The following is a 26,936-nucleotide window of genomic DNA, read 5'->3' as shown; positions in this document are numbered from 1 at the left end:
AAGGGTCCCTGCCGTAATCACTTCCTCGGAAATGAAGCGAGCACACTCGTACTTCCTTTAGCTCTCTTTCTCCTCCGTTTGCAAAGTTCACAAAACGTAGCCACTTGCTTCGCCGAGGTTCGTCGTTGGGCAGCACATGAAAGGAGATCTCCTCACCGGCGGGGATGTCACACTCCCTCGACGATTTGCCCGTACTACATGGGCATTTCAAAACGCACCAACGAAATTTCATTGTAAAGTACTCGAACAAACTGAAGTTTTCAGTGGTTGTAAACTGGAAACGAGCTCGTTTCCAGTTTACCAGCACCAAGCTAACACCATTCGAAACTTCTGCGACGACTGGCACTACCTCGTCGCTTCTTGCTGTTCCTTACTCCCCTCGTTTCTATTTTTACCTTTGCTGGTTGGCGATATGACGGCCAACCTCCTGTCAAGGGATTAAGATACCAAGCAAGGTCGCGGCTGTACGTGCTGGAACGGTTCGTTGGCCCCTAAGAGCCTCGAACCCGAAAATTCGTCTGCGCGACGGTGGCGACGGCGAGATGTCGAGTTCGGCCGGCGGTAGTTTCGTACGCATTGGCGCACACGCTTGCGTGTTCGTTCGGAACTTCAACCGTTTACTCGACCGTTCTTTATCATAAAAAAATTCACAGCATATCCACGGGGTGAATGATGATGAGTGGGCGAAGCTCCTGAGGAGAAATCATCGGTAAAACCGTGACTCTTCAGTGAAAGTTCGCCCACTACATCTGTGTCCGAACGTAACGTCTAGAAAGTCTCGCTTAAACCGCGCGTCGGCACCTTGTGGCTGAGCTCGCCTGATGCGTTTTGCAGACGCCTCACGAGCTCTCACTGCATCGGGGTCTGCCTGCCGATACGCGCGCTTTCTCGCCGCTTCCCGTTCTCTGACGTTTTGGAGATCCTCTTCGCGCCGCAGCCGTGCCGCTTCGCGTACGGCAGGGTCCTCGCGCCGTTGCCGTGACGCTTGGGCCTCTCGTTCTCGAACGCTGGGATCTTGGCGGCGTCGTCGCGCAGCCAGACGACACGCTTCGGCCTCCCGCTCTCGTACGGCAGAATCTTGGCGGCGGCGTCGCGCAGCTTCACGGAGCGCTTCTGCCTCGCGGGCTCGCACATCTGCAGCCTTATCCATCGGACGACTCCGAGCGCGCGCCAACAGCGAACGGATTTTATTACAACGCTCCCCGCCATCTAGTAAACAATCCAGGAACTAAACTAGAGGTAGCCACGCCATGTAGTAAATAATCCAAGCGCATCTTTTCATCATATACAAGTACCTCTATCTAGTAAACAATCCAAGAACTAAACTAGAGGTAGCCACGCCATCTAGTAAACAATCCAAGAACTAAACTAGAGGTGGCTACATACATACGTCGAGGATGGACAGACCCACGCCTTAAGGAGCTTAGCCCCTAAAAGAATGTGCAGTATGTTTCACGGGCATTTAGCTCGCTATGCAAACTGTAAGCCCTGCCTAACATGCGTTTGGTTTTGCCGGCCTCCGCCAATCGCAGAGCATTCTAGAGTGACATCATAGGTTCTTTTGCGGAAAATGAGCTGGTGGGTCGCATGGCCATTTCTTTTTTTCCTAATTATGTAGCTTATTTGAGCGAAGTTTGCGTTATAAGTGGTGTCGTTATGGTTCTAACGAGGCAATCTTTCGAATGAACCAAAGTTGTGTTTTCTCTTCATGGCTCCTTTAGGTTTTTCAATAAGATTCGCAATCCCTCCAGCGCTGACGGCAATAGGTTCCATGAATGTGTAATCAAACTCGGGAACTTCGGACCCTCTGGAATGATCTTCGCACGTGCACACAGATGAAAAAAATGAGTTCAACACTGAAGCGCTATCTACATCTGATAGAGGCATATGGTTAACAGCTTGTATACTACCCGCCGCGGTGGCTCAGTGGCTAAGGCGTTGCGCTGCTGAGCACGAGGTCGCGGGTTCGATTCCCGGCCGCGGCGGCCGCTTTTCTGATGGAGGCGAAAAGCTAAAACGCCCGTGTGTACGATATTTCGGCGCACGATAAAGATCCCCAGGTGGTCCAAATTAATCCGTAGCCCTCCACTACGGCGCGCCTCATCGCCTGCGTTGCGTCGGCGCGTTGAACCCTACAATCAGAATCATCAACATCTTGTATACTGACAGAATTGGTAGCATTGTGAGGGGAAATTACTTGCCAGTATTTTTTCGGATTAGTATTTAACATGGATGGCAAGGCGTGCGTAAAATATTTAGAATTCGCTTTGCTTACTTCGGAGCAGTACTTTTTCGAGGAATCCTTGTATTTTTCCCAATCTGAAGGGCTCGAAATGCGCTTTGCAATTTTGTAGAGCCGCTTCTTCTTTGATCTATGAGACTTAAGCGTTTTGTTAAACCAGGGATTTTTATTGTCGTTAGAGATAGAAATTAGGGGAATATATTTATCAACCAAAGGAGTAATTTTTTTCTGAATAGAACCCAGTTTTCGTTGACTGATCGGTACGGGAAAGATGAAAAAAAAACTGCTCGTAAAAAACTTCCAATTCATCATTCATACCTTCGTAATTACCTTTGTTATAGTCCCGAATTTTTTTAACAGTACTAAGTAATACATGGGTTGGGAGGCTAAGTGTTATTGGAAGTAGCTTATGGTCACTGAAACAATCGATGTGCAGAATGGCACTAACAGTCTCAGGAGCGTTAGTTAAAGCTAAATCTAAAATGTTTGTACCCCGAGTTGGTTCCTTTAAAACTTGAAACAGGTTATAATCTAGGGTTAGACTTACAAATTCCATTGCTTCGTGGCAGGTAGAAGTTAAGAGGGACCAATCAATCTGGGAAAAATTAAAGTCGCCGAGTAAGTATATATTATCAGGAGAGCATTGCTGAATTGCTGAATCAACGCTTTTGCGCAGCTCTTCTACAAACAAGTTATCCGAGTCGGGAGGGCGATAGCATGCACCTATCAATATTTTTGTTGCTGTTGTTAAGCATGCGGTCCATACAATTTCAATAGTGGAGTCTGTATTGACGCCAAAGGATGACAGTGTTTTTTTAATAGCTAGTAGAACGCTACCACCTCTTTTTTTATTGCCGTCATGTCTAAATATGTTGTAGGTGCTGTTATCGGGGAGAAGCTCGTGATAGGGTATATCAGAATTGAGCCAAGTCTCTGTTATTGCTAAAACGTCAGGATTACTATCTTCTAAGAACGAGCAAAGCTGACCGCGTTTGGGTGTAAGGCTGCGTATGTTAGTAAAGCATAACTGCATGAATGGTGACTTCTTAAAGTGGTCTGCAGGCTTAGGTTCCGTTGCGTGTGCATGCTTTCTTTGCTATGCTTTGTGAAGAATAACGGATTCCGTTGCGTCCACTGACAACTTTATCGGCTTCTTTGGGCGTTTGGCGAATTCAATTAATTTTTTCCTGACAACTTTATCGGCTTCTTTAAGCGTTTGGCGAATTCAATTAATTTTTTCCTGGAATAACGTGTAGTTGTCGAGAAGTCCTCACCAATCGAAAAGTCGGTACCCTTTAGTTTATGCGCGGCAGAAAGAACTTTTTGTTTCTCTTTAAAGGAACTCATTTTAGCAATGATTGGCCGCTGCTTATCCGTGCTGTACTTTCCCAGTCTATGTACCCGTTCAAAGTGGTCATTTGTTAGGGAGATGCTAGTTTTTCAGAACAGAAAGTTATTATTTTTTGCTCGGATGTTGCCCAGTCTTCTTTGTCTTCGTCATCTATACCAAAAAAGAGCAGATTGTACCGCCGTTGGCTGTTTTCCGCGTCACCACATCTCATCGTTATAGACTGTAGCCTATCAGTAATATCGCGCAAAGACTCATTATGTACAGAATCGACTACAGTGGAATCAACTGCAGTCTTTGCGGTTTGACTGCAGTCTTCGATGGTTGGTGCGCACTCTTCATCGGGGTCCATTGCTCCTGTTGTCCGGCGATAACAAGGGCCGCTGCTCCGTTCGCGAAGAACTATTCCGTCAAATCCTGCACAGATATAGGCACGAGGGTGCTGCTTTGGGCCTGTTGGTATGACATGACGGAATCTTGAAGCGCTAGGAATTTTGGAGGGACGTCGGTTGTTAGGATCTTTAGGTTTGTTGATGATTATTTAATTGTTCTTAATTGCAAGCGTCACATGTTTGAGTCGGAGGCTTTCAATGTATTAACAAAAGTTAGGCATTGCCTCGCACCGGTAGAACTAACTCATGAACTTCCCGACAATGGATCAATCCGGTTTTTAGATTTATGTATTTCATTTAAAGATAAACATGTCTGCTGGAGCTACGCACCACGAGAAAATAAGCCGCTCCTCCCCTACAACTCTGCGCATTCCAAGCTCGTGAAAAGGGGAATCGTAAAATTATGCTTCGGAAATGCCTTAAATAAATCTTGTCCTCATTTAATGAGTCAGAGCCTTGGCAATCAAGATGCGCGCTTCTCTCAGGCAGGGTACCCCAAACATGTGTTAGTTTCAGTAGCGGAATCATTGCTCAAGCAAAAGAAAAAAGAGGCAACGGTGAGTTTGAGGCAACGCCCATCGAAAAGCAAAAAATGGCGGTTATACCCTACGTGCACAAACTTTCTCACAATTTGAAAAAGATAGCCGAGCGGTCAAAAGTAAGAGTCGTTTTTTCGGCTCCCAACAAAGTGGGCAGGCTATGCAGACTGACTGACCCCAGCCTTCCCACGAGACCGAGGTGCAACAAAAAGCACCTAAATCGCTTTGTGGCTTGCGCAGAAGGCGTTGTTTACAGCCTTCCGTTGGACTGTGGGAAAAGGTATATCGGCCAAACAGGGCGGTGCCTAAATGATCGTCTCCGTGAACACGGCAATAATGTAAAAAACAACACGGGGGGATGGCTTGCGTCACACTGTAAGCAGCATGGTTGCAAGCCCCTGTTCGACAAGTGCGGAGTTGTTGCCAAGCATAAGAATCAGCTTACGCGAGAAATAATAGAAGCTGACATGATAGCGAAAGCGGGCCGCGATTGTGTTAGTACTGCGTCTGTCGCCTTATCGAAGAAAGAGCGTGATTTTCTGAATGGAGTGTGACGTGTAAGATTGTATTATGACGCGGGCCAGTGGTCATGTGTATATATATGTGTTTTCGTCTGCTAATAAAACTGTTGGAAGTAGCCCCTTGTGCTGTCCCACTCGCTTGTCCCTGTGTCCTAGCGCTTCAAGATTCCGTCAAGATATAGGCACTAAGGCGACATTGTCACGGCAGTTCTGCCGTGTCCACTGAAGGTTGAGGCGGTGGCCCTTGCTTTCATTTGCTCCGGGCGGCTTGCCATCGGGGAGGCCAAGGACGTCATCGTGCTCCACGGGGGTGCGCAGTCCACGTCCACGAAGTCCACGTGGCACAGCATCGTTGTCGCCACAGGCGCAGTGGATGCGTTCCTTCGATGGTTGGTGCGGACTCTTCATCGGGGTCCATTGGTCCTGTTGTCCGGCGATAACAAGGGCCGCTTCTCCGTCCGCGAAGAACCATTCCGTCGAAACCTGCGCAAGTAGAGGCACGTAAGGCGACATTGTCACGGCGGTGCTGCCGTGTCCATGTACAGACTACACGGTGGCGGCGGCGGGCAGAAAATGGGGCCTTAAAGAACAGCTTCACAGAGCTGCCGGGCCAGTTTTGGCACCAGCTGAATGCAAAGTAAAACGTGGATAAGCAGCACATAATCAAGAGAAAATAATTAACGCTCTCAAAGGAATAGCATTAGAATGGCGTCCGTTGTGCCAGAAGATTACGTTCAGAACAAAGAAACCACTCAATGCATACAGCCAAATAAACGGACAACTTATCTATAGAACCACCGAAATCGGTGCCCCTAGCTGTGACGACAGTGAAAGAAATCTAGGTAAAACATAAGAAAACAGAAACGGACTGGAAAGTCGGCTATCGGCGGCTAGGTAATCTCCTCGCAGCGCGGTTGAAAGCCAAGTGCCCGCCACCTGGGCCGTCGCAGGAAATGATAACGCTGGCACCTTTTGCCGACAGTCTTCTGCTTTATAAGCAGCGACCGCTGTGAAATAGCGCAAAAGTTGTCAGTTTAATTGCTCCATAATCTGAACCTTGTTGTTGAAGACCTATAAAACACCCACGCATGCAACCAACCACTCCCCGTTGCGAGACTACATACAAAGTTGCACACCTGCGCGGAAAGCAGAAGACGCTTGTAAACACGCTTTCCACGTGATTTCATTTGGACAACTATGTTCTCGTATTTTGGGCCACAAGTATAATTAATGCAGCTGATGTGTCGGCACACTTATTATTTCGACTTATTGTCGCCCACGTAGAGCAAGCGAAATGGCGCTGTTGTATTTACCACTTTACCACACAACGACGGACGGTGGCGGGCGTGTTGCACTCATTAGTGCGCGTTTTATTACCGCTACTACAATACCATTAACAGAAAGTAGCATGTTTCTACTGAAAACGAAATGACGAAATGCAGACATATGAATAATAGTTACGGCCCAACCAGTATGTGCCTGAAAAAACGCGTATATTTCGCGCAGAAGCAGTCGCTGGAGAAAATTGTGCTAACATAGCGGTCATGCACGTCTGCCGTCGCTGGATATGGTCCTAAAAAAGTGATAGCGTCTGCGTAGGCGATCTCTTCGGTTGTGCATGTGGTCGTAATTAAGGACACGACTAGAAACTATTGGTGAAGGATAAAAAAGGGAAAAGTGTTTATGTAAAAAATTTGCGTACGGCAGGAAAAAGACAGTCCTTGGGTAAGATCTCCGGTTACCAGAGGAAGCCGAGCATCCATGGTTCAGGTGCTAGCGCGATTGTGTTGCACCTGAAAAGGGACGTGGGGAAGAAGTGGTCGGAAGATGATAAACTTAAATTGGCTGAGCTAATTAAGGGCAGCAAAACATCATTATGGAAAGGTTCAAATCGAGAACAACCCTTCAGGCGGAGAAGCGAGCGTGGAGCGAAATCAGAGAAACCCTCAAATCCCGCCACACAGCCGAGGACGATTACAAAAAGCAGAGGTCTAACCTGACTCAAACTTCCAAAAAACGCGTCGCTGCCAATAGGAGGAAGCACGGAAAGAAAGGTAAGAGAAAAATTATGCGTAATGTCTCAGAAGTGTTCCATGCTTTCCTTGGGCCTTAAACACTCGTGCCGCGACGCAGTCTCTCACAATAAAAAGTAGTTTGATCAGGCAGAGTACCTGCATAATAAATGACCACACAGGAAAGGTCAAAATAGGCATGTCTTTGTATTTATTGTCTTTCACTTTCATTTCTTCCAATGCTTAATAAGCCGCTTAATAAGCAGCGTGAACACTGCAATTTAATTAAAGAGATAAAAGCTATATCCAAATCCCGAAAGTTCACCTTAGAGGTCTTCAATGCGCATTTGCATGGACTCACCTCTGCAGTAAGGAGAAGGCATGTCAATCCTGTGACTGTGATTTTGTAATATTTGCAATATAGAAAATAAATGAGCCCATGTTCAGTGGTGGCGTCGCCATTTATTTTCAATTCAACGCTTGTCTTGAAGCGTGCAACATGAATATTTGTGCAAACACGCAGACCTCATGTGCTGTTCAGTCACATAAATGAGTGTGACCCACTTAGTGATGCTAATAACACGTTTGCTTCGCAAGCCCCACGACATTGAATTTTCCAGACACAGTAAATATTTAGTGACAAAGAGAGGTGCTGCTAGCCAGCACCCATGCACTCATCACAAGTTTTCTTTGAGAGGCGCACCCGGAGACAGGGAGATATTCGACCCCCTAACGGATGCCGTGGTAGACGTGCTCGGCAAGGACAGCCCCATCCTGGCGGGTATCCAAGGGACAAAAGACTTCGATGGCGGGCAAATCATGTCTACCCTTAGACCCCCTGCCAAGTGTTACGTACGAGGGTAGAAGCCTTTGCCGGAGCAGACAACGGTGCAACTCATCCTCCCACTCTAAAAAAGGGTAGCAAAAGGGAGAAAATCATGTGTTCTCTCCCCCAGCAGAGAAAATGTCCCCTTTTAGCTGTTTATATGTAACGCCCCCTATACTGTTTCTATTAAACACGGACACGGGGGAGTATAAATTCTCCCACGTCGTCCGCGATCTGTCGACCTCGTCGACGCCGATAACGAAACCATTCTTGGCTGCACAGTGGCTTCCGCTGATCGGGCGCACACGAAGTATCTGTGCAATACCGCCCTGCAGTGTGCTGCTTCCTTCTCCTCTCACTATCTTTTTTTATCACCGTGTGCTCGCCACGCAACCACACGGCTCGCCAGTCATGCGTTTGGCGCACGTTTTGTGCTCGCCACTAGATGCTTTCTGCGTTTGAGTTGCCTCCGCCCTGTCAACATTACCACCGCGTTTGTGGCCGCTTTCCACTGACGCCCAAGGGTAAAAGGTGGCGGGGATGATAACAAACTGCCCATTTCTTCGTGAATCAGCACGGATCGCAACAGACCGATGGATCAATTACCAACAACATAAGGCCCACGTTCGGTAGCGTTCCGGCTGGAGTACCCAACGTTGGACTACCTGAATGGTTGCCAGACGAGGGTTGTGCTCTCTGCCAAAAGAGCGAAGGCCATCGACTGAAACATTAGCGCCGTAGTGTTTCTCTGCGCGTGCTATTTTGGTCCTCTGAGCTATTCGACGGCTTCTTACGAAACTTGAAACAAATAAAAACTTTCCACGATTGTTTAGCTTGTGGAAGTGGCGCATGATGGAGGAGGAGGAGGAGGAATCACTTTACTGAATCTTAGGCTGGGTTACGGAAGCGGTGTGGCCGCCCGTTTGAGGCCGGCAGCGACGTTTGCAGCACGGGTGACCAGAAGTATCTGGACCTCTGGGTCCGAGCTGCACAGCGCTCCCTCCCACTGCTCTTGATTAACTACGGCAGCGTTGGTACGCAGCGTTTATGTGGCGCAGACGGATCCACAGGAGCAGCTGCATCTTTTGGATGCGTGCGTCTGCTTGTCACAGCTTTGAGATGATGCAGACCTTTCTTAGGCTCATGCTCTTACTATTCGTTGTCTGTTAGTTTGTATATTGTGTGTAACTGACGTGTCTCAATTCGACTAAATTTTTCATGCACAAAAGAAAACGAAAAATGTCGCAGTGTTAGCATATTAGGCTCGTAGTGTGGAGGCCTGGCTTAGAATGCCATCCTATCACATGTGTGCTGCTCATGTACTCTTTCAAGCGGCCAATTTTTCGACCAGACAACAGCTAGAACAGCGGTGGTTTCCCGCAGAATCAGGCACTTAAGGCTTAGCTATCCCTTAAAAAGCGATGGTGCTGTGACAGCCTCGGAGGGTTTTTTGCTGTGGCGCGTGGCGTTTTCGCGCTCTAGAGTTTAGGTTGCCGACAATCGTCCTGTAGTATTCCGAGAAGTCTCAATGTTTTCAATAGATATTCCTGTGAGTCGATAAGAGAGATAAATTATTCATACGGACAATTATATTTGGTGAGTCTGCCTTGTACAAGTTCCACACTGTTGTGAATTGTTCTATTCACAACAAAATCGGTAAAGGTGATATCAAAACCATAACAAATGACGCAATAAAAACACTGCAGACAGCCTGTGAAGGCATTTGTAGATGAAACACGAATCCAATGAGTCCTTGAGGCTGGTCCTTGAACGCTTCAACGTCCGTCCGGCCCGCGTCTTCTGCCCTGTGATCTCTCCGCCCAGGCAAACAACTTTCTCAGTAGTGTTTCCATTCCAACCTCTAAGCGCCGACACTACACCAAGTGCATGAGGCAAGCAGCGGATGTGTTCCGATTCACATACACCTTGAGTGGGCACTTATCGCTGGCCAAAGCCACGACACGCAGCGTATTCCGGTTCCGCGAGAAAACCGCCAAGTTGCTAGAAAACGACCTTCCGTTCAGTGCACTATTCAATGGCAAAACTATTCTGCGTTACTGCGACGTATGCAGGGCCAGTGGTTTTCACACGGGTGTCTGTGAGCGCACTTCCGGTAGTCCACGGGTCCCTCGGCGACACTCCCTCGCTTCGTTTTTTGACAAACCATGTCTCCAACACAAAAAAGAGGTTTTCCCGCAAAACATGTATGCTTAAATTCTCCGCGTAGCACATATTTTAAATTCTTTCGGCGTTTTCGGCAACATTTCGATCAATGCCCTAGAAAGCCATACATTCCAAAGGCGGTGTTGCGACCGGGCGGGGGCACCCGATCCGAGCCCCGTGGCCTCCGACATACGAGTGGTAGCGTGTATGATGCGAGCGGCCAGCCGCTGTTGCAGCCGTGAAGAAGTCCAGAAGCCGTAGGCTAACGTAACTGTTTACTTCATAGCGAGAGGTGAGCCGAAGCCAAAGAACAATGCCCCGACGGGCGAGGTTACAATACAGGACTCGAACAGAGCGACAACATCGATTCGCTGCTCTAACAGGAATGGTTTACAACGCTTGGGCAAGCTCTATTTATACCCAAAAGCGATAACGGTCAAACGCAACACGCTGCAACACGCACAACACTCTTTCCAGAGTTCGTAAGCCGTTCATAGCCTCGGGCACGTTGAGTCCGAGAGAGGGGAGAGAGGAGGACTCCGTTGCGATCACCGGGGCCTCTGTCCTTGAAGAGCGTGGAGACGAGCCACGCAGGCAGCCGCCGAAGTTCAGCCGCCGTAGGCAGCCGCCGAATGCGCAGAGAGCGAAGCGTCTGACGAGGCTTTGTCGCAACTTGTTGCCGACATGATTGCGCCTGTTTTCGAAGGCGCACGAGTGGCTTCGCCGCACAACCGAGGAGTGATGCGGGGAAGTACTGCGGCGCTGGCCCATTCGTAACAGCTTCTCCGCCGGGGGTCCGAGATCCCGATGGATAAGGGTCTGCAACCGTTGTCCGGAGGGATGCTGTCGAAGTGAAGTGTTCGGCAGACGCTCGACTCCAGGCCTTGTCTGTACGACACCGTGCTGGAGCTTCACCGGGCGGGTCACTGGACGAGTAGTGGCTCCCCAAGAACGTCTCTGGCTTGGTCAGGCAAGCAACAGAACAGCACAGGAAGACACAACCGCATCGCCGGCAAGTGCGAAGACAAATCAACACTGAAGATCTACCAGGCTTTTAGTTGCGAAAAGTACGCGAATAACTAACTACTCTAGTTATATTTTTGCCCAGCAGTACTTTAGACAAGTGAAAAACTTGAAAAGGTGACATTTCGCGTGATTGGAAATGTCCCACACAAAAAGAAATATAATCGGAAAGGGCGAAACCTGCGTCAGGAAAAACAATGAACTTGAGAAAGTCAGGCGTCTACAGGCCCCTTCTCGTGCTGAGAGCCGCGATTTCAGCTCTCGCCATTGCTCCGAGCCTTCCCCTTCTTGTATCGCACTTTAGGTGCGCCCGTTCTCTGAAAGAGACTGCTGCGACCGCGTGAAAAGACTCCGGTCGTCTTGTTCGAAAAAGGTCGAGCGCGCGGAGCAGCGAGCGAGATTTTCCAGCGTTCGAACGTAAGGCGCGCACTCCTTCCTGGAGGCGGCGTTCCCTTGGCACGATGCGAGCTCACGGCTTTGCCCCTCGGCGTGCCCGCAGTGAAACACGCGCCACAAGTAGGCGCAGACGTTTTCCCTCTCTCCTCGTTGCCCGCCTTTTCGCGAACGCGTTCGGCAAGCGAACATCGGAACGCGTTCACGTTCTCTTCTCTAGGCTGATCGGTTCCCAACTTCGGCTCAGCCACAGGCGCCACCGAAATCTCAACTAGCTTTGCCCATACTGGCCTATCGTCGGGAGCATCAGCTGGGAGTGAAAAGGCCACGAGCCGCTCTTTCGACACCTCGTAACTTCCAACAGACCCTATCTCGTCATCCATCGCGTTTTCGGCGACACCCTCAGCACGCGAAGGCCGAAGTGTGTTCCCGTTCTCCTTCCTCACTGCTAGAACTACACTACAACCAGGCTGCTCTGTCTGATTCTCAAAAGACGGCTCCGCCACAGGCGCCACCGAAATCTCAACTAGCTGAGCCGATGTTGGCCTATCATCGGGAGCATCAGCTGGGAGTGAAAAGGGCACGACATGCTCATGAGACACCTGGTAGCTTCGAACAGTCCCTACCTCGTCGCCCCTCGCGCTTTCGGCGACAGCCTCAGCAAGCGAACACCGAAGGGTGTTTTCGTTCTGTTTTGCGGCTGTCAAGGCTACACTAGATCCATGCTGCCCTGTCTCAAAAGACGGCTCAGCCGCCCCAGACGCCTGAATCTCTACGAGCTCGGCTGGCCGTTGCTCGAGGTCAGCTACCTGAGCGGGTGGCAGAACGGAATCGGCTTGCTCAGTGGCGAGATCGTCATGACTCCCAGCTGAGCTGTGCAAACCGCTCGCTGCCTCGGCTGCAGGCTTGGCCACCACATCGCTCGTTTCTGCACTACCGTCCGAAGGAACAACCTCCGTTTCAGCGGACTCGTGCGGCGTCTCGGAAACCTCATCGTTTACGCATTCCTGCGAAACGTCGCTATCTCGCGAAGTGTTCACGTTCACGTCAGCAGCCGTTCCCAAGGCTTCCCGCGAATTTGAACCGTCCGAACACTCCGCCGAGATCTCTACAACAAACGCCGACACATTATCGCACTCAGTTAGAGTTCCTGTATATAGCTCCCGCAGGGAGCTAAGAGTTGCGCGACCGACCGCCATCTTTGTTATCCGGATTGCTGCGGGAAAGCCGCCTGTCGCGAGTGAAGGAGCCTCGCCGCCACGCTTCCGACGGCGGCCGACGCGCGGTGGGGGCGCTTCGGTCAGCGGCACCGCTGGTGCCGCCCGCGTCGGCGGCTGCGGCGCAGCCGTAGTGGGGGCTTCTCTGCCCGACATGGATAACCGGAGTGTCGCAATCACGGCGGCGCGTGGAAAAGGGTCGCGCAACTCTTAGCTCCCTGCGGGAGCTATATACAGGAACTCTACACTCAGTGGACACGCACTGCCCTCTGCCGACAGTCTGAGCTAATGTGCCGTCGTTATCTCTCTCAGCAACCTTGACGCGCTGCTCGGCCGCAACCGTCGCCTCCGACTCGCGCTCCAGAGCGTCTGCTACTGGCAGCGCTGGCACGGTGCTTTCCTCCACAACGAGGTCTTTTTCGAGCAACAATTCTAACTCTGGGTTTCTCACCTTCGCTTTTTCGCGCAAGAGTTGAATTTCGTGCTCTAGGTTCTTGTTCTCCCGTTGGAGTCTCTCTCCCTTGAGCTCCTTTCTTCGCGAATCGTTCCTGCTTTCAACCGCCGCCTTCGCTCCGAGTTCGCGAGCCTTCGAGCGCGTCAGCGCGAACACTATCCCTTCCCCGAAAACGAGTCCCCTTTCGCGCAGCAGCTGATCGGACCTGTTCGAGAAAAGATACGGATACTGCGCCGGAAGGCTGGGAGAGACAGCGGCCTCGGTTTCGAGCTTTCCGAAGGGACCATCGATGGTTATCCTGGCGATCGGAAGACACACGCTTTGCGCTTCTACGGCTTGCTTTATCCACGCGCGATCGCCCGTGAATTGGTGCGATTCGACGTAGGACGGGTGGACCACGTCCATTGTTGCTGCGGAATCGCGAAGCACTCGGCACGGTTTGCCGTTAACTGCAAGCTCGCGTACGTAGGGCTCTAAAAGTTGTCTGCTCTCCTCATCCTGGTGTACTATGTGAAAGACAAGCTTGCCCTTTTTGCAACTAACTGCGAAATGCCCTGTCTCGCCACAATTGTAGCACGCGGACTGCTTGCGCGCTTCGAAAGCCTTTTTTCGGCGCTGTGCCTCTGCGTTTGCGCTCTTTTCGTTTTCCGAGCCCGTTTCATTATTCGCGGATTCGGTCACTTTTGCTCCGCTCTTTTCGTAGGGAGCTCTGCCTTTCGGCCCTAACTTATCAGGCTTCGGCCTGAACTCTTTTTGGCCGTCTTTCGGCCCCTGCGCACCTCGACGTGCGATGAACTCGTCGGCTAGTTGATCTGCCTTATCCACAGTATTTACCCCTGGCCTATCTTGCACCCAGAGTCTCAGGTTTTCAGGTAGGCGGCGGTAAAACTGCTCAAGACCGAAGCACTCAACTACCTTGTCGTGCTCTCCGAAAGCCTTTGCCTCTTTGAGCCACTCTTTCATGTTTGCCCTCAGCTTGTAGGCGAACTCAGAGTATGACTCGCCCCTGGCTTTCTCGGCTTCACGGAACTTCTGGCGAAACGCCTCTGCTGACAGCCTGTACTTACGCAGGAGGCTAGACTTGACTTTCTCATAGTCCTCCGCCTCCTCCTTTGGCAAGCGGGCCATCACGTCGGATGCCTCACCTGGCAAAAGCGTAAGCAGCTTTTGCGGCCATGAGTCTCGGCTAAACTGGGCCCTCTCACACGTACGCTCGAAGTTGACCAAAAAAAGGCCGATGTCTTCTCCTACCTTGTAGGGTCGCATTAGGTCACACATTCGCAGCGTAGGCCGCTCAGTCGCCGCAGACTGCACGCTGCTGCCACTCTGACGTCTAGGTCGAGACGCCTCGACGTCTAGACGCTTCATTTCCAGCTCATGCTGTCGCTTTTCTCGATCGAGTAGGAGCTCATGCTCTCGTCTCTTTTTCTCCTGTTCTTCCTGTTTCTGCCTCTCGCGTTCCTCACGCTGGCGCTCAGCCTCTGCAGCCTGACGTTTAGCCTCTGCCTCGGCGGCCTGACGGTTAGCCTCTGCCTCGGCGGCCTGACGGTTGGCCTCTGCCTCGGCGGCCTGACGTTTAGCCTCTGCCTCGGCGGCCTGACGTTTAGCCTCTGCCTCGGCGGCCTGACGTTTCGCGGTCTCCCTGCAATTGATCAGCTCAATGCATTCCGACAGCTCCTCATCGTCAGCCCCGACAGCGAGTATAGCCTGTATCAGCTCTGGCTTTCTCAGCGCGTCCGTAACATCCAAGCGGAACTCTTTTGCAAGCTCCAACAACTGCGGTTTTTTCAACGCTTTCAAATTCATGGCCGGTCTAGAGTACTGCTTTCCCACTGCTCCAAAAATGTTTTGCGCGAATAACCCACGCGACAAAAACACACGCCCTACCAGCTATCCTCAGCAGCCTGGTAAAACTCAGTGAAGAAAAGTCCCGCACTCACCCTTGACCGCCGTGAATTCTGCGAAGTCCGAAGCCGCCTTGACGTCCGTGGTGTTGGGTCTCGCACCGCTGGCTTCAGGTGTTACGAAGTTGCCATCCCACCGCTGCCAACCAGTTGTTGCGACCGGGCGGGGGCACCCGATCCGAGCTCCGTGGCCTCCGACATACGAGTGGTAGCGTGTATGATGCGAGCGGCCAGCCGCTGTTGCAGCCGTGAAGAAGTCCAGAAGCCGTAGGCTAACGTAACTGTTTACTTCATAGCGAGAGGTGAGCCGAAGCCAAAGAACAATGCCCCGACGGGCGAGGTTACAATACAGGACTCGAACAGAGCGACAACATCGATTCGCTGCTCTAACAGGAATGGTTTACAACGCTTGGGCAAGCTCTATTTATACCCAAAAGCGATAACGGTCAAACGCAACACGCTGGAACACGCACAACACTCTTTCCAGAGTTCGTAAGCCGTTCATAGCCTCGGGCACATTGAGTCCGAGAGAGGGGAGAGAGGAGGACTCCGTTGCGATCACCGGGGCCTCTGTCCTTGAAGAGCGTGGAGACGAGCCACGCAGGCAGCCGCCGAAGTTCAGCCGCCGTAGGCAGCCGCCGAATGCGCAGAGAGCGAAGCGTCTGACGAGGCTTTGTCGCAACTTGTTGCCGACATGATTGCGCCTGTTTTCGAAGGCGCACGAGTGGCTTCGCCGCACAACCGAGGAGTGATGCGGGGAAGTACTGCGGCGCTGGCCCATTCGTAACAGCGGGCATAAAAATAAGTGCATGGCTACCTTTAGATACAAAGGTAAACTGTTGTACAAAATGAATGCCCCTTTGGTAAGAGAAACACCGTTGAACGGCGACTTAGTCAGAGTATAGACTACTTCGACCGTGTCGGAATCACGCGCGTGTATTTCCGATGCCCTGGTTTCTGGGCGTCCTTCCTTGTATTTATATCGTGTCCCGCACCACCAGTGATCATACTAGGACGCCCTCAATAGGGTATGTGAAGTGTGTGGTCCGGCAATTGCTAGAACATTTTTCTTTAAAATACACAATGTTATGCAAGGCGAGTCCCTTACTAGCTCAGTCGACAGATTGACGCCCGTGTTGTAGACCTGAGGCAATTGATTCCTGTTTTGTAGATAGCAGAGATGGGACATTTCTTTCTGGGACATTTTGCAGCGAACGCCCACAAAAGGTATGGATATCACCCCCTTCTCAACCCGACTAATACTAAAATAAACAATATTGGTCTTTATCGCATCTTGGTTTTCTGGGTTATTGATTATTTAAAAAACCGAATTCAGTACGTTGAAATCGGGAATCAACGATCGGGCTGTCTTCCTGTCGCCTCCGGAGTACCGCAAGGGAGTGTCTTGTGACCCCTGCTGTTCCTGCTGTATATAAATGACATTGTAAGTGTAGTATGTTCTTCTGTGCAAATTCTTCTGTTCGCAGACGATTGTGTTTTGTATAATGAAATTAGTTGCCCTGAAAATCAACATGACCTTATTGACATTTTCTTTAATGTTTTCCAATGGTGCAATCGCTGGGGAATGGCTTTGAACTTAGATAAAACTGTATGTATGCGTATAACCCGGAAGAAAAATCCATTGCAGTATACTTATACACTAAATGAGTCACCTGTACAGCAAGTTTCTGAATTCAAATATTTAGTAGTAACACTCACAAGTAATGTATCTTGGAATCAACATATTGACAACATTTCCGCTTCCGCCTTCCGTAAACTGTCTTTCTTACGACACAAACTAAAAAACGCTTCTTCAGATGTCAAACTCCTGGCCTACCAATCAATAATCCGACCAAAGTTAGAATATGCATGCGTAATATGGGACCCGTTCACACAGAAAAACTTCAATAAACTAGAAAGAATCCAAAGGAAAGCTGTAAGGTATATATACTCTAAGTTTCGTCACACTGATTCACCTTGTGATTTAATTAGAGCTAATGACATTGAACTCCTTGAGTCACGACAGAAGACATTTAGGCTTGATTTTCTTTCCCAACTTCTTCAGAGAAAACAGCACTAGAACCCACACAGTACCTGACACCCATATCGACAAGACACACGAGACACCATCACCCCGGAACCCTAACACCTCATTTTGCACGGACAGATACATTTAAATTTTCTTTTTTTCCACGAACAGCATCAGAATGGAACTTACTAAAAGTAAAATATTCACCTTGGTTGTTTTGCTAACTGTGTATTGTTGGGTCTGTAAACCTGTACTTGTATGTTGAATTCTTTCGTTTTGCTTTTACATTTCTACCTGACTTGAGTGCCTGACATGTACTTATGTACTTGCTACTTGTACCGTGCCCACCTGCTTGGACCTGCGAAGGTCTGTAGTATGCAATATATGAAATGAAAATGAAAATGAAATTTGTGCCCTTCGGCTATCCTGGTGAGCCACCCTATGGAATGTTTGTTTAATTAGTTTGTACAGCTTGTGGCGATGTCGCTTATGTGATAGGGATGCTGAGCCACCTGGATCAACAAATTCATATTTTCGAGAAACTGTGGCGTTTGTACGTGGTGTGCATAACTGTTTCGCCCAACCACATCAGTGCTTCCCGATTTGGGACGCTTGTGTGCGTTTCCCTGAATTCTCATGTAGTTGTGCCTTTTTAACATTCATGTATTCTCTTGTTTTCTTGACTATGTAGTCTCCTTGTACAGTCTTGTTCGAGCATATTCTCCTACGCAATAAAGAATTGCACAATCGTAAATACGTCGGCCTGTTCATGCGATAGACCCAGATTTGACTTCCACAATGGCAGCGCTTTTTTTGCAAGACCGTTCAAAGCGCAAAACGTAAAACGAGGGACGACGAGAGGCACAGGGACGCGCGCGTCCCTGTGCCCTCGTCCCTCGTCCCTCGTCCCTCGTTTTACGTTTTGTGCTTCGAACGGTCTTGCAATGGAATACCAACTTGCCCAGAAATCCGCCTTAATCAGCGCTTTTTTGCTCCGGGGTGGTTATTATAATCACCGTTTTATAAAAGCCGTTGTAAAAAGTTTGGCTTTCCTGCAGTGAGTTCTGCTCGGACATCGACCCCGGCAGTGAGGCATAGAAAGCTTTGCTTGAATAGGACAGGTACCATCATATTGCCGCGAACCATGAATGGGTTTGTTTATTTATTGTTTTTTTTACTGCCTGGCACCGATGACGTAGCACCGCTGACTTCTCACGTGGAAGGTCCCCCAGCCCACGCGGAGGAAACTAAAAGCAGCAACGTCTGAAGGTGAAGCTGCAGAACGGCGAAAAAACGAAAACCCTCCAACGACGCATGGCCGCACCGAACACCGTACCCGCAGTCCAACGACTCGATCTAACCCGGACGTGACTGCCGAACCCGACGACGACACGACGCGACGCGTACCCGAAATGACAGAGCCTGCCGTTGTGAAGACGACGACAATGACGACGCATAGTGCCCGACCATCAACACACACAAGCCGAGATACAATGCCCCGACGGGCCCGAAACTCGAGGAAAGCGGCGTCCGACGTCCAGTTGTCCATCGACGGCTTTGACGTAGTCGCCCTCATCGACACGGGAGCCGACTACTGGGTAATGAGCGGCTCATTCGCATCGAAGCTGAAGAACGTTACGGCAATATGGGACGGTCCGCATATACGCACAGCAGGAGGCCATCTCGTAACGCCAAGTGGAGCGTGCGCATCACGCGTCACCATAGGCGGCACAACGTACCCTGCTGAGTTCGTTATTTTGCCTAACTCCTCCCGCGACGTAATTCTCGGAATGTACTTTTTGACGGACAACGGCGAAACAATTGATCTGCAGACCAAGTCGATAACTTTTGCCTCTGATCACTCCACGACACCGCAGCCAAACCCCGATCACCGTGCTGCTGTCAGGATCCCCGACGATCACGTCACCCTACCACCCCGCGCAAGCTTGATGATCGCCGTCTACTGTGAGGATGCTGCTCCTGTCATCGACGCTATCGTAGAGAGTGTTCAAAGGTTGCTTCTCGACCGCGGTGTCTTCATCGCAAGAGGCATTGCGTACTTTAAGCAACGCCAATCTCACGTTTTGGTCACTAATTTCACCGAAGAGTACCAGCATTTAAAGAAGAGAGCTGCAATTGCGTTCCTCGAAGAAACGCAACAAGCAAGTGACGTGATCGCGGTCGCCGACTTTGAACGCACACCCGAAGACACCTTCAAGCGTCCGCAGCCCTTCGACGTGAATCCGGCGCTACCGCAAGAAGAACGGAACAAATTATTGGCTTTGCTGCGTCTCTACAGCGAGTGTTTTTTGTCGAGTTCAAAATTACGTCAGACACCCCTAGCGAAGCACCGTATTATAACCGAGGATGTAGCCCGATCTACCTGACAGTCACCGTGCCGTGTCTCTTCACAGGAGTGGGCAGCCATCCGGACTAAATTCGACGACATGCTCAGCGACGACATCGTACAGCCATCGAAAAGCCGCTGGGCTGCGCGGGTCGTACTCGTAAAGAAAAAAGACGGCACATTAAGGTTCTGCGTTGACTACCGTCGACTGTACAAAATCACCAAAATCACCCCCTGCCATGAATCGACGACGCCCTCGACCACCTCTGCCATGCCAAGTACTTCTCATCGATGGATCTGAAGACCGGCTACTGGCAAATTGAAGTGGCCGAGAGAGACCGAGAGAAGACTGCATTTATAACCCCGGACGGCCTATACGAGCCTTTGACACCGCGGGAGTCATACCTGACCCGGGAAAAACTTCAGCCATTGCGAACTTCCAAAGGCCGAAAGACAAGAAGAGCGTGCGAAGATTTCTCAGACTATGCGCATAATACCGGCGCTTCGTCGCAAACTTCGCACGCATTGCAGAGCCACTCACACGGTTGACGAAAGATAGCACGCCTTTTAGCTGGGAAAACGACCAAGAAAAGGCATTCTGCGAGCTGCAAAAACGCCTGCAAAGCCCGCCCGTGCTCGCTCATTTCGACGAAGACGCCGAAACGGAAATGCACACGGACGCCAGTGATATAGGTTTGGTTGCCGTCCTCGTCCAAAAGCAAAGCGGTTGCGAAAATGTAATCGCCTATACCAGCCGTGGCCTGTCGAAGGAGGAGAAAAACTACTCAATCAATCAATGAATCAATCTGTTTATTTGGCATCTACACACTTACAGATGCCGGGAGCACGGACAAAAAGCCAATAAAGTGGCTTGACGGGGTCCGTGCCCCTTAATGTACAGGTCATGTAAAAGTGCACATTCAAATTGTAGTACAAGCTGCGCATGCATAAAATTCGCGTTTATACAATAAGATCAGCTAGCAACAACACCGCAGCACCACCGCATTTAGCGGCATAAAACGCAAACACAAATACACCCGCCCAAGATTACACTAATACTGACAACCTGCAGGGTAGAAAAACAAAATGATAAGACATGACACCTAAGGAATCGAAAAATACTGACATCACGTAGTTCGAAATACAGAAAAATACAGACAAATATGTAGGAAGACCGAAAGGGAACAAAAATTACAAATCACAGGTTATATTCCGAGTTTAGCAACGTAGGCAAAGTATAACACAGCAGCTGTTCGCCATAATTTGTTCTCGGGATGGGAACAAGCCATGGTTCTGCATGACGTGTATTATGGCTGTGACTGCGGGGTGTTAAGTTTACAATATGTAAAAAAGAAGAACTGCATCTTTTTCTTTCTTTGTGATACCGTTTAGTTAGTGTTTCATTATATAAATGCGTAACGGGACTGATATTCATAGTTTCAAAGAGTGGTCCTGTGTGCGCATCATACGTCGAGTTCGCTACTGCTCGCACAGCTTTCTTCTGTATTAAATGGAGTTTGCTAATGTTGGCATTTGTTGTGTTGCCCCACACAACTAAGCAGTAATTGAGGTGGGAGAAAAAAAGAGAGTTGTAAATCAAAAGCTTGATTATTTGGGGTAAGAAAAAACGCAACTTGGTAAGAATCCCAGCAGAACGCGAAAGTTTACCTACTACATTTTCAACGTGTTTGTTCCAGGTCATGGTCTCTTCAAAGTTAACACCGAGACTTTTAAAGTGGGACACAGTACTCACAGCAGATGCTCTGATGTGCAGGCAACCATCAATATAGGCTTGCGAATTTTTTGGCCTGAATAGCACGGCTTTAGTTTTTGTGGTGTTAATTTGTAACGCATTGATTGTGCTCCAGGCGTTTAGCGTTGCCAGCACATCGTTGGAATCACGCAGCAATCGTGTAGGTTCCTTTGCCGTAAAGAATAATGTAGTGTCATCCGCGTAAATAACGAATTTTGCAGAGGTGGAAATATTCACAATGTCATTTATGTAGAGTATGAACAGTAATGGCCCAAGGATGCTTCCTTGGGGTACTCCTGAATTTAGAGGTTTACTAGCAGATATTTTATTATCAATAACAACAATCCGGCTACGAAACTGCAGATAGCTTCGTAGCAGATCTAAGAATACACCCCTGAAACCATAATATTCAAGTTTTGTGAGCAGAGTTACATGGTTAATCCGGTCGAAAGCTTTTGAAAAGTCTACAATCACCGCTAGCGTTAGCAGCTTATTTTCAAACGACGTTAAAATTAACTCTTTTTGTGCCAGTAGCGCTGATTCCGTCGAAGACCCTTTCTTAAAACCAAATTGGGAATCGGTAATTATACTATGTTTTTCGCAGAATGTGGTCATTCTTCCTGTGATTATTTTTTCAAGGCCTTTAGAAAACACGGGTAGGACGGATATGGGCCTGTAATTAGATAACTCGTTTTTATCGCCGCCTTTAAATATCACGCTAACTTTAGCCATTTTCATACGGTCTGGAAAAACGCCGTTTGAAAGAGCAAGATTGTACACATGTGCAAGGGCAGGGCTGATTATGTCAAGCATGTACTTCACGGGTCGTATTTGCATGTCATCGTAATCACATGACCTGCTATTGCGTAACGTACAAAAAACGGAACAGATTTCAGCGATACTTGTAGGTGTTAAGAATGCACTTTTGCAATTTCTAGCTGCCATATATTCGACGATATGAGGGTTATGAGTACTGTTTACAATGTTGACAAAGTAATTATTAAACTCATCCGCTAGCTGCGTTCCACAGGTTGGTTTACCATTTAGCATTACTTCTGTGCTTCGCGTGAATTCTTTTTCCCTGCCAAGTAGGGAGTTTAGTTTTTGCCATAAAACATCCGTTCGTTTCATTGCCTCCTCGTTAAAGATGTTGAAAAGGTAGTTTCGTTTAGCCTGTCTAAGACAGTTTGTGACCTTATTTCGAAAAGCCTTAAATGCCACAAGATCAGTGGGGTTCCTAGTTTTTAGGAAACGCCTATAAAGAGAATCTTTCTCTCTTATAAGCTGCAAGGATTCGGGCGTAATCCATGGCTTTCTTGATTTTCTGGTGCGCAAACGCTTGCGTGGGAAGTGTTTTTTATAGACCGATATAAATTGTCAGAAAGGCTTCGTAGGCAATATCCGGATCGTTTGCCGCATATACATCCTGCCAGCTTATCGTAGCTAGTTCGTTAGGAAAAAGGTCTAAAGTAACTGCATTGATATCTTGGAATGTTGGGCCGGGGCTTCGTCGAGGGTGTTTCGTTTCAGTAGTGTCTGTCATCAGAAAGATAGGTAAATGGTCACTGATATTTATACTAATGGTACCAGACTCAATATTGGGGTCCTCAACGTTTGTAACGAAAACATCAATTAGTGATGCAGAATCGGGTTGAATACGAGTAGGCACAGTGACAGTGTTTACAAATGCATTCGATGTCAATATTGTTGCAAATTCACGCTGTGCTGATGTCGGAGCTAACATATTGATATTTATACCACCACCCAAAACAAGTTTTAGACGGTTTTCGTTTATCCACCCTAAAAACGCATCGATAAATGATAGGAAGGCACACATGTTCCCTCCTGGTGGCCGGTATAAAACTGAAAAAACAAGTTTTCCGCTTACCATTGTCAGAATCTCAAAGTCATCAGTAATCACACTGAAATCGTCGATGACTTCGGAGCTAAAATTATTTTTTCCCATAAGTAATACGCCTCCCCCTCTTTTAGTCGTGCGGTTTAGTAAGTAAGTATTGTATCCGGTCATTTTAAATATATTCTGCGTTTGCTGATACCACGTTTCGGTCAGCATGACGACATCGAATACGAAGTTAAAGCTCAGAAGTAGAGCATGCAGGCTATCAGCTTTATTGCAAACTGACTGAGTATTTACGTGAAAAAAAGATAGGCGATGTTTTTTAGCTAAATATACATTGGTAACGTCACTAGTACTCAGCTGAGAGTAAGCCATCTCGGCTTACGAAATGATTCGATGCGCGCCTGCTTACACATCAGGCTATTGAATTTTCTCTAGGTCCTGCTCGCAGGTTATGCGCAGTGTGCGAGATGTGTCTGTCTTGCGGGCAAAGATTTTGCCGTCCTTTGTCCAGGCGTACTTCCAGTTTCGTTCCTTCTTTCGCGTGACAGCTTGCCCGAGCAGTTTTGTAAGAGTAGGACACAAATACTCATTGACGAACACCGGTAAGGGTTCAGAGAAACCAAAACTGGACGCGCAGACCCGTTTCGTGCGTGCCTTCTCAATTACAGCGTCTCGCTTTGCACGTGAATGAAACTGCACAACCACATTCGGGCAACCCTGATCTTTCCTTGGTACACGATGGCGCACATCGACGTCAGTTTCAGAGATCCGTTCATCGATAGCATCGCCGAGCATCCTTAGCATAGCTGGAAGATTTTCCTTGTCAACGGCCGGGAGTCCTTTGATCTCAATGTTCCTACTTCGCGAGTACTGCTCAAGGCTGGTCGTACGTTGCTCGGAGGATATCACAACTTCATTCAGCCTTTTGCATTCTGCTGCTAGATGCAAGTTCTCTTTTTTCAGCGCTGCGTTCTCTTTCTCGATTTTCGCGGAGCGCTTAGCCATTGCGTCAAACTGAGTGCTGAAGAAGTCAATAGAATTCTTTAGTTCTTTGAATTCCCTCCTCAATTCTTTCTCCATCGCTGTCCGCATGTCTCTCATTTCCTGCCTCAAGTCCTTCAAGAATTTAGCAATTTCATGGGGCATCTCGTATTGCGACATAATACAACCACAGTTTGGCAGCAGCGGAACAAAATGCAACACGCCAGGCGGAAAAAACACGACACAAACCTGTGTTTCAAAAGCGTGGCGATTAGGGCAGTGTACTGCGGTGGCCGCTGCTGCCAAATGAAGCCCGGAAGATCATCGCAGATGCTTTTACGGTGGGGGTCACGCCGGTCATCGATGCGCAGATTCCTCTGCACAGGCGTCACCTCGCTGGCAACGTCAGCAGGCCAATATGGTGCTCCACACGTGGCGAAGCACTTCACAGCAAACAGGCCAAGCGAGCGGCTGCGATTGGTTCCGAGGGGCGACGAGGCAAAGCTGGTCCGGCGATTAACGCCAAAGGCCCAGCACCACCGTAGAGCAGGATCTGTGTTTCAAAAGCGTGGCGATTAGGGCAGTGTACTGCGGTGGCCGCTGCTGCCACCTGCCTCAGAGAAAGAGTGCCTCAGAGAAAGAGTACCTGGCTATCATATGGGCCATTTCAAAATTCCGCCCATACGTGTATGGTAGACCGTTCAAGGTTGTGACAGACCACCATGCGCTGTGTTGGCTCACCAATTCGAAGGACCCCTCTGGCCACCTTGGGCGATGAAGCTTGCGCCTGCAGGAATTCGACGTTACAATTGTCCATAAATCCGGCAGAAACACTCCGACGCCGACAGACTCCGATGCCGACAGCGCGTTCTTCAGAGTCGTGATGGAGAGCGATCTAGCTGCTCAACAGCGTGCCGACCCCGAGTTACGCGTCATGATCCACTACCTGGAAGGACGTAGTGTCGCCGTGCCTAGGGCTTTCAAACAAAACTTACCACCATTCAGCCTCAAAAACTCCGTCCTCGTGATGAAAAATTTCAGCCCCGCAACGAGAACGAATTACCTCCTTAGATCTTCGTGAGGAAATTTTGGAAGCGTGCCACGACGACCCGCCTTCCGGAAATCTCGGCACAGCTCGCACAATTGCAAAAATGAAGGCGAGGTACCTCTGGCCCCGCTTTACATCCGACGTCACCCACTACGTCCGGAGCGGCCGTGACTGCCAGCTACGAAAAACGCCACCGACGAGACCCGCCGGACCTCTGCAGCCGATCGCCGTCCGGTCGAGGCCCTTCCAACAGATTGAAATGGACCTTCTGGGCCTGGTCCTGATCCCGATTCGAGAACAAGTGGATTGTCGTAGCTACAGACTACATGACGCGCTACGCGGAGACCGCCGCTCTACCGAGGGGGACTGCACAAGAAGTCGCGAAGTTCTTCATGAACCAAGTTGTGCTGCGACATGGAGCCCCGGAAGTCCTAATCACGGAGCGCGGAACGGCTTCACTGCGGAGCTTATGCAAGGAATCTTACGCTAGGAATCTTATAAGGAATCTGTGCCTAGTTCTTTAAACTACCTAGAAAACACGAACGTTAATACAAATACTCGTTCTAAGCGTAATGGAAAGATTATTTTATCAACTTCCCATTGACTGTGTCCTAAATTGCGACACTCGTACATTTATAATATGCCGACGTGTATGTACTGTTCATTAGCTCATTTTTGTCGCACATGTGTTTGTATGTATCCACCGTTTTATTTTGGATTGTATTCTTGTTCTTGCATACCCGGACATCAAGTTTGTGTTTTAGGACAAACCAGAATGTATCATGGTTTAAATCTGTGTTACGTGTATGTTATGAAATTGTATGATGAATTTTCCTCTAGTTGTTTCCGACGACAATTGTGGGGCGGAAACCCCGTCAAGCTACTTTTTGTGGCTTTTTGTTTCTGTCCTAGAATTGTTTTTATAAATGTAAAAATAATGCTGAATAAAGTGAATTGAATTGAAAAAAACTGAATTAATCACGGACCGCGGAATGGCCTTTACTGCGGCGCTGATGCAAGGAATGTTACGCTACAGCAACACGGACTACCGAAGAACGACGGCGTACCACCCCCAAATAAATGGACTAACGGAACGTCTGAACAAGACTATCGCGGATATGCTGTCAATGTACGTCGATGTTGAACAAAAGACTTGGGACAAAGTGCTCCCGTATGTCACGTTTGCGTACAACACGGCTAACCAGGAAACTACGCAAATGACGCCGTTCTAGCTCGTCTACGGAAGAATGCCGACTACGATGCTTGACGCCATGCTTCCGCATGTAGAAGACGACGACCTCAACCCCGACGTCCCAGGATACCTTCAGCGCGCGGAGGAGGCCCGCCAGCTCGCTCGAGTTTGTACAACGGACCAGCAGCTGGTGGATGCCGGGCGCTACAACCTCCGACGCCGAGACGTCGAGTACTACCCAGGGGACCGTGTTTGGGTTTGGACTCCCATCCGACGACGCGGACTCAGTGAGAAGCTCCTGCGACGGTATTTCGGACCCTACCAGATTCTACGACGTGTCGCCCAACTTACCCACGAGGTGATCCCCGATGGCGATTCCGGAACATCACGACGATGCCCGCGGCCCCAAGTGGTTCGTTTGAAACCTTACTATGCAAGATGAGGGACATTTTTTCCTTGTTTGTTCGGACTGTCTTTATTTTACCATCGCGTCGATGCACGCTTAGAGGAGGGGTAATGCCGCGAACCATGTATGGGTTTGTTTATTTATTGTATGTTTTTACTGCCGGGCCACGCCCTGCTGTGTTATCTGCGTTCCAAGCTAAGCGCGGCTTCCATTCTGTATTTTTATGCCGCACGGGCTATCACATTCACATTAGCAGACCGTTTCGCCCTAACGTCACTAGCCCAG

General features: G+C 49.2%; 1 pseudogene; it reads left to right on the top strand.

Annotated features, from left to right (window-relative positions):
• The window catches only part of LOC144160806 (uncharacterized), a 247,821-nt pseudogene extending 221,214 nt beyond the window's left edge, over positions 1 to 26,607 (top strand).
• The last annotated feature ends 329 nt before the right edge of the window (positions 26,608 to 26,936 follow it).

Source organism: Haemaphysalis longicornis, unplaced genomic scaffold (assembly GCF_048455015.1).
Source record: "Haemaphysalis longicornis isolate Haplotype H1 unplaced genomic scaffold, Haemaphysalis longicornis Haplotype H1 scaffold_11, whole genome shotgun sequence".
In the NCBI taxonomy this organism is placed as follows: domain Eukaryota; kingdom Metazoa; phylum Arthropoda; class Arachnida; order Ixodida; family Ixodidae; genus Haemaphysalis; species Haemaphysalis longicornis.
This window is presented reverse-complemented; position numbering and strand designations above follow the sequence as displayed.